This window comes from Adiantum capillus-veneris, chromosome 19 (assembly GCF_014529385.1).
Source record: "Adiantum capillus-veneris isolate H3 chromosome 19, ASM1452938v2, whole genome shotgun sequence".
Classification (NCBI taxonomy): domain Eukaryota; kingdom Viridiplantae; phylum Streptophyta; class Polypodiopsida; order Polypodiales; family Pteridaceae; genus Adiantum; species Adiantum capillus-veneris.
In genome coordinates this window covers 902,207-913,732 of record NC_140949.1, presented here as the reverse complement: position 1 = coordinate 913,732, position 11,526 = coordinate 902,207, and the positions used below count along the sequence as shown (strand labels likewise).

Here is an 11,526-nt window from a genome sequence, read left to right as displayed (position 1 = left end):
GCTATTCATAACTTAGCACCCTTTGAGAATACTCTGAGAATGTTCAAGCACAATACTTTAAGCACTATAGATTATATCCCACAAAACAATCCTTTGAACAAAAAAATTCCAAAATATGTTAGTTATTTACAAAAACTCCCAAAAATTTAACGAAAATAAGCAAAAATCGCTTTAAAAACTTTCACTCATCTCTCTCTCTTTTTTTTTTTATATTTGGATATACATACAAGCTAATCCTTGTGATCCTTTTGACCTGTTTGGATCCATGAAGCTTTGGAGACTTTGTCGCTCTTTGTCATGTCTCCCCCCTCCCGCTCCAGAGTGTCTCTTGATACGATGTACGTACCGTGCATGGGAGTAAAAAGATACAGTGTTATGCATTGCCTTATAATGGGCCCTACCACGCTGAAAGAAAAATGCATGGGGAACACAATGTTGTGCGAGAGGAGGGTCTTGAGCCAGTTTCTCAAGGGCATGCAATGCGAGGTTTCCTGTGAGGTTGTTTAGTGTGTGGGATCAGCAACGATTCAACACCAAACAATTGGACTTGAAGTTCTAGAGCTTTGAGACGAATGCCAAGCCTAGCTAATAACAGAGGTGTACTCATATTGTGCATTACATTTGATGTGGGTGATACCTCTATTATCGCAGAAGACATCATTGGTGGTGGTGGCGGGGGTTGAATTGTGACTGTAGAAGCTTCTGGCCAAGGCTGTGTAGATCCTATTAAAGTCTTGTTGGGCTGTGCAATTGTCACCTTTTTTGGTAGCCATTTCCAAACTTGTCGTGGTCCAGGTGCTTTGAGTAGAACGCTGGGTGGATGAAAATTTTGAGGTGACATGGCTGGGTTGATCTTTTTGTACCCAGATGTCTTTATAGTGAATTGTTGTTGGTATTGCCCCTAGTGATTGAGATATTTGATTTAATTGGACATGCTTCCAGACATAGAGATGTGGGTTTGCCAAGCTGCTTTAAGTGTGGGAACTTGGTTGAAAACTTTGGAAGAGCGTCTGTGTATGGTCTTGAAAGATGCCATGGTTGGTTGTTTTGGCCTCCACATAAAGCGTTCGCCCCTATGGTTCGTAACAAGTAAGTCCTTGTGCACCCAAAAAGATTGGTTGACATTTGACTAAGCTCTCGTTGTGGGAGAGAGATTTGCAACCTTTTGCTGGTTTTTCGTCAAGCCATCAGATGTCGTTTGTTTATTTTTGGGTCTCCATACAAGCTTTGTTTGCGTTTTGGACTTTGTTGTGGGTTGTGACAGTGATGACAATGTAGGTGATGACGGTGAAGCGGCCTTTGGGGTAGCAACCACTTGAATGATTGTAGCTTCGGCAATGCTTTCCAGCCTTTCATGTTGGAAGCTTGTTGCAGCTAGTGATTGGACTGGAGGGGACTCTTGTGTAACTTAGGTGTTGGAGGAGGCTCTGTGATAGCCTGGGAATACTTCAAAGCAGTAGGGACTTGATCAATTTCGTCATTCTTTAGAAAATTTTGATAAGTGACCCTGTTGTTTGTCGCAAAGTAGACACGATCATTGCTCCAATCCGGATATCCTTTGTACTTTCTTTGCCAAGGCTATCCTAATGTCACAGTTTCCAATTCAAAGAGAGCATCCATAACATAAAATTGATGTGCACAGGAATGTCACGAATCATTACAAAGACATCAGTATAGTCTATGTAATTTTCTAGGTCATTGACAAAGAATGCTAAAAAACCCGTGTGGAAAACCAGGGTGAAGTCAGGAATAGACTTAAATATGCCATAAGGCATTGTACTTACATCTGCTTCTGTATCTATCAAAGCTTGACATTCCAGGCCATTACTACCAAATGTAGCAACTATAGCTGGCTTGAGCCCTTGATCTAGGTCGTCTTCATCTATGTCTGAGATTTGACACATGGCTGACAGCACCCGTAGGCATTTTCCACAAGTTTGCATTTGGCGTGTTCCACGTTTTTCTTTGCGTAACTTAGCCTCTACCTGTGCTTGTTCTTTCATCAAGTTTTCTTGTCGTTTACGCTCTTTGGCATCATGCATCTGATCAACCATCTCAGGTGTGAGAGGGAGATGGTATTTCTTTAATCAGCAACCACTTATCCAATTAGCCATAGGTTCAACATCCAAGGTGGCTAATCTCATTGCACCACTAGGGGAAAGTGAGTCAATTACATATGGACCTCGACCCCGTTTAGTGAGCTTTAAAGTGTGTTGTTTTAAAGTATAAACCAATACCAAATCACCTTCTTGAAATTCTTTGAAGATGATTATTTGATCATGAAATTGTTTTTGTCTATGTTTAAGTGCGTACATGCCCGCTACGTCGTAAGGGCATGCTATCTGTGTTAACTGGTGGTTTTGCTTTTTGGCAATCATTGCATCGTTTTACAAACTCTTTAGCATCACCAAACAATGTTGGCCACCACAAACCTGACATCATTATGGCTTTAGTTGTAGTCTCATCAACTGAGAAATATCCACCTGCTAGCCCCGCATGAGCTTGCTGCAAGATAGGAACATATTCTTGTTCTGCTGCACAAAGTCTTAGCTTTTGATCCTTGCCCCTTTTATAGAGCTGATTTTCAATGATTACATATTCCTGAGCCTCAATTTCAATGGTTTTACGTCGAGCCCGATTTGCATGTTCAAGTAAATTATGAGTAGTCAAATAATCAACTATGTACTTACTCCATTTGGGTGCTACTGTTACTTGAAACAAAGTAGCATAGGGTATGGGAGGCCTAAGTTGACATGACAAACAATTTTTGATAAAAAATCATTCGTATTTGTATATATTGTAGGCCAATATACACCTAATCTTTCTATCCATTTGATTGTTTGATCAAGGGAAAAATGAAGACCAGCCATAGAAATATGTGTGTAATCTTCATAATCACTAGGATCTATACACAATCGTAAGACATGGTTTGTGCCTTGGCGATACAATCGACCTGCTATAAGATGATAGCAGAAGACTGTTGAATTATACTAGATGTTTCTGCTAGATGTAACTCCTAATTCCAAATTCCTATTGAAAGAAAAGGAATCATTTGTTCATACCACCTTGGAACCATTTCTATGTTGAACAAATAGGCATCTAGCAAATCATCATCTACACCATCAAGAGCCTCCCCATTGGTTATTTGCGACAAATGATCAGACCTTTGATGTGTAGTGCCCTTTTTTACAACAACTGTAAAGTCAAATTCTAGTAAAATAAGAAACCATCTTACTATTCAACCAGTGTTGCATGGCTTGTTGACCAAATATAATAAGGCTTGATGATCGACAAAGAACACAAATTGATTTGCCAGTAGATAATGCCGAAATTTTTTTACATCATATATCATACCTAGCCCTTCACGTTCTATGGTTGTATAATTATTTTCTACGTTATTCAATTGCCTGCTAGCATAGCAGATAGAAAAATCAAGTTTACCTTTGCCAGGCTGAGTTAATATGCAACCAATAGCAAGATTGGAGGCATCTACATGCACATGAAAGATTTTCATCCAGTCAGGTGCTTTTAGGATTGGTGCATTCGTCAAAGCTTTTTTCAGTTTCTGAAAGGAGGTTTCACATTCATCCATCCAAATGAAAATCGTAATGAGAGTGTACATAGGTTTTGCAATCACTGCATATTATATATATAGATAAATCGTCTATAGTAACCATAGTGTCCCATAAAGGATTGCACCTCTCTCGCATTGCACAGCCTAGGCAACTCCAAAATTACTTTAATCTTTTCTAGATCCGCTGAAATGCCATTTTTTGAGACAATATTTCCCAAAATTTTCCCTTGTCTAACCATGAAAGCGCACTTCTCAGGGTTTAGGCATATCTTATATGTTCTACACTTTTTGAAAACTTTCTTTAAATGTTCTACATGCTTCATCTGAATAATTGAGTGAACGCATAGGTCATTCATATAGATTTCCAGAAAGTATCTCAAGTACTCTTTGAAGGAATGGACATCAACCTTTGAAAGGTGGCTGGAGCATTAGTCAACCCAAATGGCATTCTTCTAAAGGCAAAAATGCCCCATTCTGTAGCAAATGCCATCTTGTGCTGATCTCTAGGATCAATGGACACTTGATTGTATCAAGAGAAACCATCTAGAAAGCTAAAAGCTTCTTTACATGCCACTCTTTCTAGCACATGTTCCGTGATTGGGAGAGGATAACTATCTCTTATGGTTGCTGCATTTACTTTTTTGAGATTGACACATACACGTAGTTTTTCATTCTTCTTAGGTACTACCACAATGGGAGAAACCCATTCAATGTGTTCAATTTCATAAATAAACTTAGCATCCTTAAGTTTATCTATCTCCTCCTTGATCTTCTTAGCAAAGGTTTCATTATAGGTGTAAGGACGTTGTCTACTTGGCTTTGTGTCCTCTCTCAAGGGTATGGTGTGTTGACATATAGAAGGATTGACTCCTTTCAAATGTTTGTACGACCAAGCAAATACATCACGATATTCACGAAGAGTTGCCACCAAATAGTCTTCCGCTTCAAGAGTAAGATCCGTAGCTATGTAAACTGGCTTGGGTTCTTCTCCTGGTTCCGCTAGATCTATTCGCTTTTTGTCTTCAGGCCCATCATACGATACTCCTGCATAAGGTTTAGCTCTACTAGGCATTTGCAATAAGTATGCTTTGGTCTTGCTCTGTGTACCTTTTGTAGTGTGGGGGTACTTGTAGTTTGTCTTCCTTTTCAAATTTGGAACTTTCAAAGTCCGTAGACCACACGTATTTCAGGGTTTGTTCTAAAGCTTTGTATTTTTGTTCCATTTACAAACATGACATCTTTGATTTAGTGGACTGTGTTTCTTTCGATTTCACGTTCTCATCCTTCTGAAAGTTCTTTGTACGATTTCCTTTTTTTAATCTCGTTTTCCCTTTTTGTGTCCCCCGCGACTTGTGTCAAGTAACAACCTGTAACTTTATCCTTGATGCAATCATGAGCATTTACTATCTCAAGGAAGTGAGTTTTGTTTTTAATGTGAGGCATTGGGTTTGGTCTAGCCCCTTGACGGCTTTTGGCTCATTTTTGGGCATACCTATGCTGCCTACGTGGTTTTTGATTTGGAAAGTCGAAATAGATATCCTCCCTGGTTTTTTGAGCAACCTGATTGCCACTATCACTACCACTAAAGTCTGAATTTTCCAGTTCTATTTCTAGTTCAGTGTCATAGAAGACTTCAGGGTCTTTTGTGAAAAGAGTTAAATCTCGAATTGAGATTTCATCTTTTATCCTTAATGCTTTAAACTCACTCGTGATGTCTTGTGACTCTTCCTCTTGTTCCTCTATTGGTGCCAACACAGTTCGGCTGAATAAGAGGGATTCTTTCTTGCACAAGTGTGGTGGATCCGAACATGATGGTTCGTATCGTCCAAAGTGGTGCACAATCATAACCTTCATCATCCACAAACTTAGTGGGAGTGGTTTCATTTGTGCAAATATCCATGGTAGCTAGCATTTTCATCCATTCAAGAGGCTCAAAAAGCTCTTCTGGAAAAGAGTAAGGAATGTATTCCTTATCCTCTTTGTTGCGGGGATTTTCCCTCTACACGATACCTATCACTCTCCTATGACGAATTGGAATCCTCAACCATAAAATGTCAATACAGGAAGCGAAGTGACTCGACTAGGGCATGGAGGCACGCCAAGAGGTTTTCAATCTCTTATTGACCATATAGTCTTTCTTAAACAATCTCTAAACTCATCTCAAGCATATAATCTTTGTTTCCACTAATTACATTGATCTCTCGCCAACAAGCATTTCAACAAGCTAACCTACTCCAAATCAAACCAAACTCGATTGGGACATCCTAGAAAGCATCAGACACCTACCTGGGGCTTAATATCTTCAAAATTCAAGTCACCAAAACTGAAACTAGTTTGACCTAAAAGGTGCTCCTAAGCGTCCGGATTCTAGAGCTACTTCATAGAACCAATTCCGACACTCGGATAAGGAGAAATCTCACCTTGAAGCTTGCGGTTGGAGGCTGGAGTACCCCTTTTTCGTGGCCTCGCCATAGGACATGTATAGAGAGGGCTAGATGCATTTGACGTCATGTTGGTAGTCTGGGGGTCAGCTTTTTGACTTTTTATGCATAGCTAGTGGTTGATGCGCCTGTCTTATGCTCTAAGAGCATTACTTTTGATGCGTTACTGATCTCTTGTGACAATTTGGGATTGAGATTCTGTCAGTTTTTCTGGGAAAACTCTGTCGAATTTTTCTCAGAATTACCGATGTTTATCGCCATATTATCTTTAGTTTGCAGCCATTTCATCTAGTGGTGAAGAGGATATTTACAATATCCGAAAATTTGATGGGACGAATTTTGCTATTTGGAAAGAGCAGATTCAAGATGTTCTTATACAAAAAGGCTAGTTGGATCCTGTCATGGAGCGCCCAGAGGGCGAGTATACAAATGTTGAGTGGGAGAAACTTGATGCTAAGTCCAAATCTACCCTCCGTTTGCATTTGGCCGAATCTGTGTACTTTACTATAGTTGGAGAAAGGACTGTTAGAGATGTATGGGATAAGTCGTGTTCCAATTATGAGAACAAAAGTGCCACTAATAAGGTTTTCTTGATGAAGAAGTTGTTTGACCTTCGTATGAAGAAAGAGGGCACTATTTCTACTCACATTAATGAGTTCAATATCATTTTCACTCAGTTGACCACTCAGGGTTTGGTCTTCGATGAGGAAATCAAATGTATCTTCTTGTTATGCAGTTTACCCTCGTCTTGGGATACGTTCTGTACTACGATTAGCAACTCAGCACCTAGTAACCGGTCTAGTGTACAATGACGTCCTTGGGAGTCTGTTTACCGAGGAGATTCACAGGAAATCTCTCAAAGGCAAGAAGGATAGTGATGCGTATGTTGCTAGTGATAGATAGAGAGGTCGCACTCAAAGTCGTGCCGAAAGCAAGGAACGTGGGTGCTCACGCAGTAAGTCTCGGGGTTCTATGCGTAATGTCAAGTGCTATCACTGCCATAAAAAAGGGCACGTGAAGAAGGATTGCAGGAAATGGCAGCAAAGCAAGAAGGATAAAAAATCCGGTGACACTTCTAAGTCTGATGATTCAAACAAGGGCAAAGCAAAGTTAGAGGAGATCAATGTGCTAGAATCTTCAAATGCTCCTATTGTAGTAGAGACTCTTCCAGCGATTTTTATGCCACTTACCTCTAACGTATTGATCTTCATAGCAGATCTACCTGTAGAGGCTCTTGTTACAGAAGATGTGCAATATGCACATAATTGGATAGTAGATTTTGGTGCGAGTTTCCATGTGACACCACATAGAGAGCGGTTCTCTACTTATTCTCACTCTTGTGGCAAAGTGAGACTTATTAATGCTTACGAACTAGATATTGAGGGTGTCGGAAACGTCAAATTGCATCTAAGGAATGGCACGCACTTTACTTTATGTAATGTCAGACATGTAACCAAGTTGACTAAAAGCTCGATTTCTATTGGTCAGCTTGATGATTTGGGCTACAACACCACATTTGGCAACGGTTAGTGGATAGTACGGAAAGGTAATCTTGTTGTACTCAGAGGTTAGAAGCATGGTACCTTGTATTCCATGCATGTGTCAAATGTTGGTCATGATTACATATCTATAGAGGAGCTATTGTCTACTGAGTTGTGGCATTGCCGGCTAGGCCATATTAGCCAAAAAGGAATGAGAACTCTGACTCGTTTTGGCTACTTACCTGTCTTGTCTTATGTTGAGTTTCTTGTTTGTGAAAACTGTATCTATGGCAACCAGACTAGGTCCGTGCACTTACCATCGGGTCAAAAGCACGCTAAACCTCTAGATTTAGTGCATAGTGATGTTTGTGGTCCTATGTCAACCAAATCTCTAGGGAGGGCCAGCTATTTTGTGACATTCATAGATGACTCTACTCGAATATCCTTTGAAACATAAGGATCAAGTTCTTCGTGTGTTCCAAAAATTCTTAGCACTCGTTGAGAATCAGTCTGGCATGAAACTCAAGAGGTTGCAGACTGACAACGGTGGAGAGTGTGTCTCCAAGGAGTTTGACAATTTTTGTGCTAAAAGGGGGATTAAAAGGCAGTTTATTGCACCATACACACCAGCTCAGAATGGAGTTGCTGAGCGCATGAATCATACAATTCAGGAAAGAGTCACAGCCATGCTTTCTAGAGAAAATCTCACACAAGGCTTTTGTGCAGAAGCCGTCTTGACCGCAGTGCACATTATAAATCGTTCCCCTAGTACGCCTTTGAACTATGATATTCCAGAAGAGTTATGGTCTAAACATAAGTCCCACTATGACCATCTACGTGTTTTTGGTTGTGAAGGTTATGCTCACGTGCCTAAACAACTTCGACAGAAGTTAGAGCCAAAGTCACACAAATGTATTTTCATTGGATATGGTGCAGATAGAGAGATGGGATATCGTCTCTGGCACCCGCAATCTCGTCGAGTCATCCGTAGTTCAAAGGTGATCTTTAATGAGTCGAAGATGCATAAAAAACCCATCAAAGAAATAGAGATTCGGAGAGTCACTTTTGAGGATGTTGCCTCAGAGACAGTGAAATCAACTCAGCGGGCTAGTGATGTACCTTCCACTAGCAATGCTCCAGAGGGCGCGGATACACTACAAGAGGCTATTCATATTAGCGACGCTCACACAGCGACGCTCAAAAAAAAAATTCCCGGCGTCGCTATGAGCGTCGCAAATATACTTGTAAATTTGCGACGCTCATAGCGACGCCGACTGGGCAAAAAAAATAACAGAGAGCGCCCATCTGAGTTTTTCGGCGCCCTCAAGCAAGGAGCAGGTAACACTCTCTCTCTCTCTCTCTCTCTCTCTCTCTCTCTCTCTCTTTCTTCTCCACACACACACACACACACACACACGAGGAGAGGAAGGAGAGCCAGGTATGCTCCTTCCCTCTCCTCACTCTCATGTTCCCTTCCCCTCTTTCTCTCTCCCTCTCTCTCTCTCTCTCTCTCTCTCTCACACACACACACACACACACAGTGTTTTTGAGAGAGAGAGAGAGAGAGAGAGAGAGAGAGTACAAACATAAACAAAAACGCACACACATACATAAACAAAGAATGCACACACACATTGAGAGAGGAAAAGAGAGAGAGAGCATGCATAAACAAAAAACGCACACATTGAGAGAGGAAAAGAGAGAGAGAGAACATGCATAAACAAAAAACGCACACATTGAGAGAGGAAAAGAGAGAGAAAACATGCGTTAACAAAAAAACGCACACATTGAGAGAGAAAGAGAGAGAAAGAGAGAAACTAATTTAACGTCGTAGGAAACTAATTAAAATTAAAAGACCTAAAGATCTAGCCGACGAGGAGTTGAACTCAAGACCTATTATTCAAGAGGGAAATGGCATAACCAATCTATCATACTTGGCATGGGTGATAGAAAGGTTATACCATTTATCTCTTTTTATTGGCACACACATCCACACACGCGCACACACACAAGAAGAAGAGAGTTATAACGTCGTAGGAAACTATCCTAAAAGACGTTAAAGATTAGGTTAGATGTAGACTTACGTTAAATTAGATTTAGGTTTATTTAAGTTAAATTAGATTATATTTAGGTTTATTTTTAATTAGATTTACGTTTATTTACGCTAGATTTAGATTTACGTTATATTAGATTAGATTTAGGTCTCCATAGACTACGATGCCTGCATGAAGCGGGTGAAGAAAGCCCTCAATGGAATATAGGGTATTGCTGCCTTCACTCATGGTGGGCTCCGTCAATCCAAAAGTACTGGTGAAATGTCTTCAGAAGATAGGGAAGAAGGTGGATCTTCAGGGCGGCAAGAGTCACTACATCCCCGACACAATGACCATCTAGACAACCTCTAGTCATTCAACAGCAACTTCAAAGTTAGTAACAAGAGCAAGAACGGTCTAAAGGGCCAATTGCTGTCGTCAGATGTGGATGGAGATGAGGCAGCGTCACCGCCGGAAGTTAACTCTCACATCTTTAGTGATGAGAATGCCAACTCTTGCCGAGTTATGTGAAAAATTATGTGTTAAATCAGTTTTAAGGTTCTTATAATCCCTGTTAGTTTAGTTCTTTGTTTTTAATATAGCATAATTTACGTTAGATTTAGATTTATGTTATATTAGATTAGACTTAGGTTTATTTAGGTTTATTTAGGTTTACCCACACACACACACACACACACACACACACACAAGAAGAAGAGAGTTTCAACGTCGTAGGAAACTATCCCAAAAGACGTTAAAGATTAGGTTAGATGTAGACTTACGTTAAATTAGATTTAGGTTTATTTTTAGTTAGATTTACGTTTATTTAGATTTACGCTTATTTACGTTAGATCGAGTCCACGCAAGAATTACTTACGGTTTAGGGTTTAGAGTTAGACGAACAGTGAAAAGATCTACTGTGAAAAGATGTTAAGATGTTGTGAAGTGCTACAGCTAGAGAAGAGGCAAAGGGGTTTTGTCCACTACATGCAGTATCATGTAGACGTGGGTCTGTAGATTTCTTGTACCCACAAATATAGGTATTGACCAATAAAGACGAGATTATAACCCGGTGGTTCTGATCTCCGTGCACCTCTAGACCAAGGTGTGCGAGGATTGGACATGACTAGAGAATGTGAGGTAAAGAGAGAGAGAGAGAGAGAGAGAGAGAGAGAGAGAGATAAGACAAAGAATGCCAATAGAATATTAAATTTGTTGTCCAGGTTATAAGATTTTTATCCTCATTATGAGTAGTGACGAGGATGTGGGACCGTCCAACCGAAACACCTATCTCTCAACGAGGGTCTTATGTCCTTGTAATCAATGCAAGCATGCTGTGCGACGGACAAGACGTGTTTCTTTGCAGCACGTTCGCGAATTTGGCGAGTTCGATCCATCTATTATAGATTGAGTTGTTGCCAATTATAACTCGTCGGACTCTGACGCTGGCCAACAAGCAACAATCTCGCAACCCAATAGACGTGTTCGCAGGCGCTTTGGTCAAGCGGCATATGTGAGGCCACAAGATGTAGCCTCTGACAGCTCGGGGGATGATCATGCAGAGCACATTCCCAACGAGGCAATGTTTGAGCCCGAGATTGATGAAATGATCGAGACGATCATGGATTCAGAAAGGCTTATCTATGATGATATGAAAAGTGAAGCCGATACGCCATTGTATAATGGAGCACGTATGTCTAGATTGAAAGCACTCCTGGTTCTTCTCAACATGCAGACAAAGTTTGGATGGAGTGACACTAGCGTCACAGCGCTTTTCAGGTGATCTATTACAATTAGTTTACTTTAATAAAACTCTAAATGTATAATGATCTGATAGATTTTTACACGACTGTATCGTATTTTTATGTTGTGTAGATTGCTTAAAGAGCACATACTACCAGCTGACAATGTGATGCCAGATTCCCGAGATGAAGCAAGAAAGATTTTGCGACACTTGGGGATGGATTACAATTCTATCCACGCTTGTCCTAATGACT

General features: G+C 40.4%; 1 long non-coding RNA gene across 5 annotated transcripts in view; it reads right to left on the bottom strand.

Moving 5' to 3' along the window:
- LOC147433450 (uncharacterized) overlaps window positions 1–11,526 on the bottom strand; it is a 125,839-nt gene that overhangs the window by 102,214 nt on the left and 12,099 nt on the right. The gene's annotated exons all lie outside the window — the stretch shown is intronic.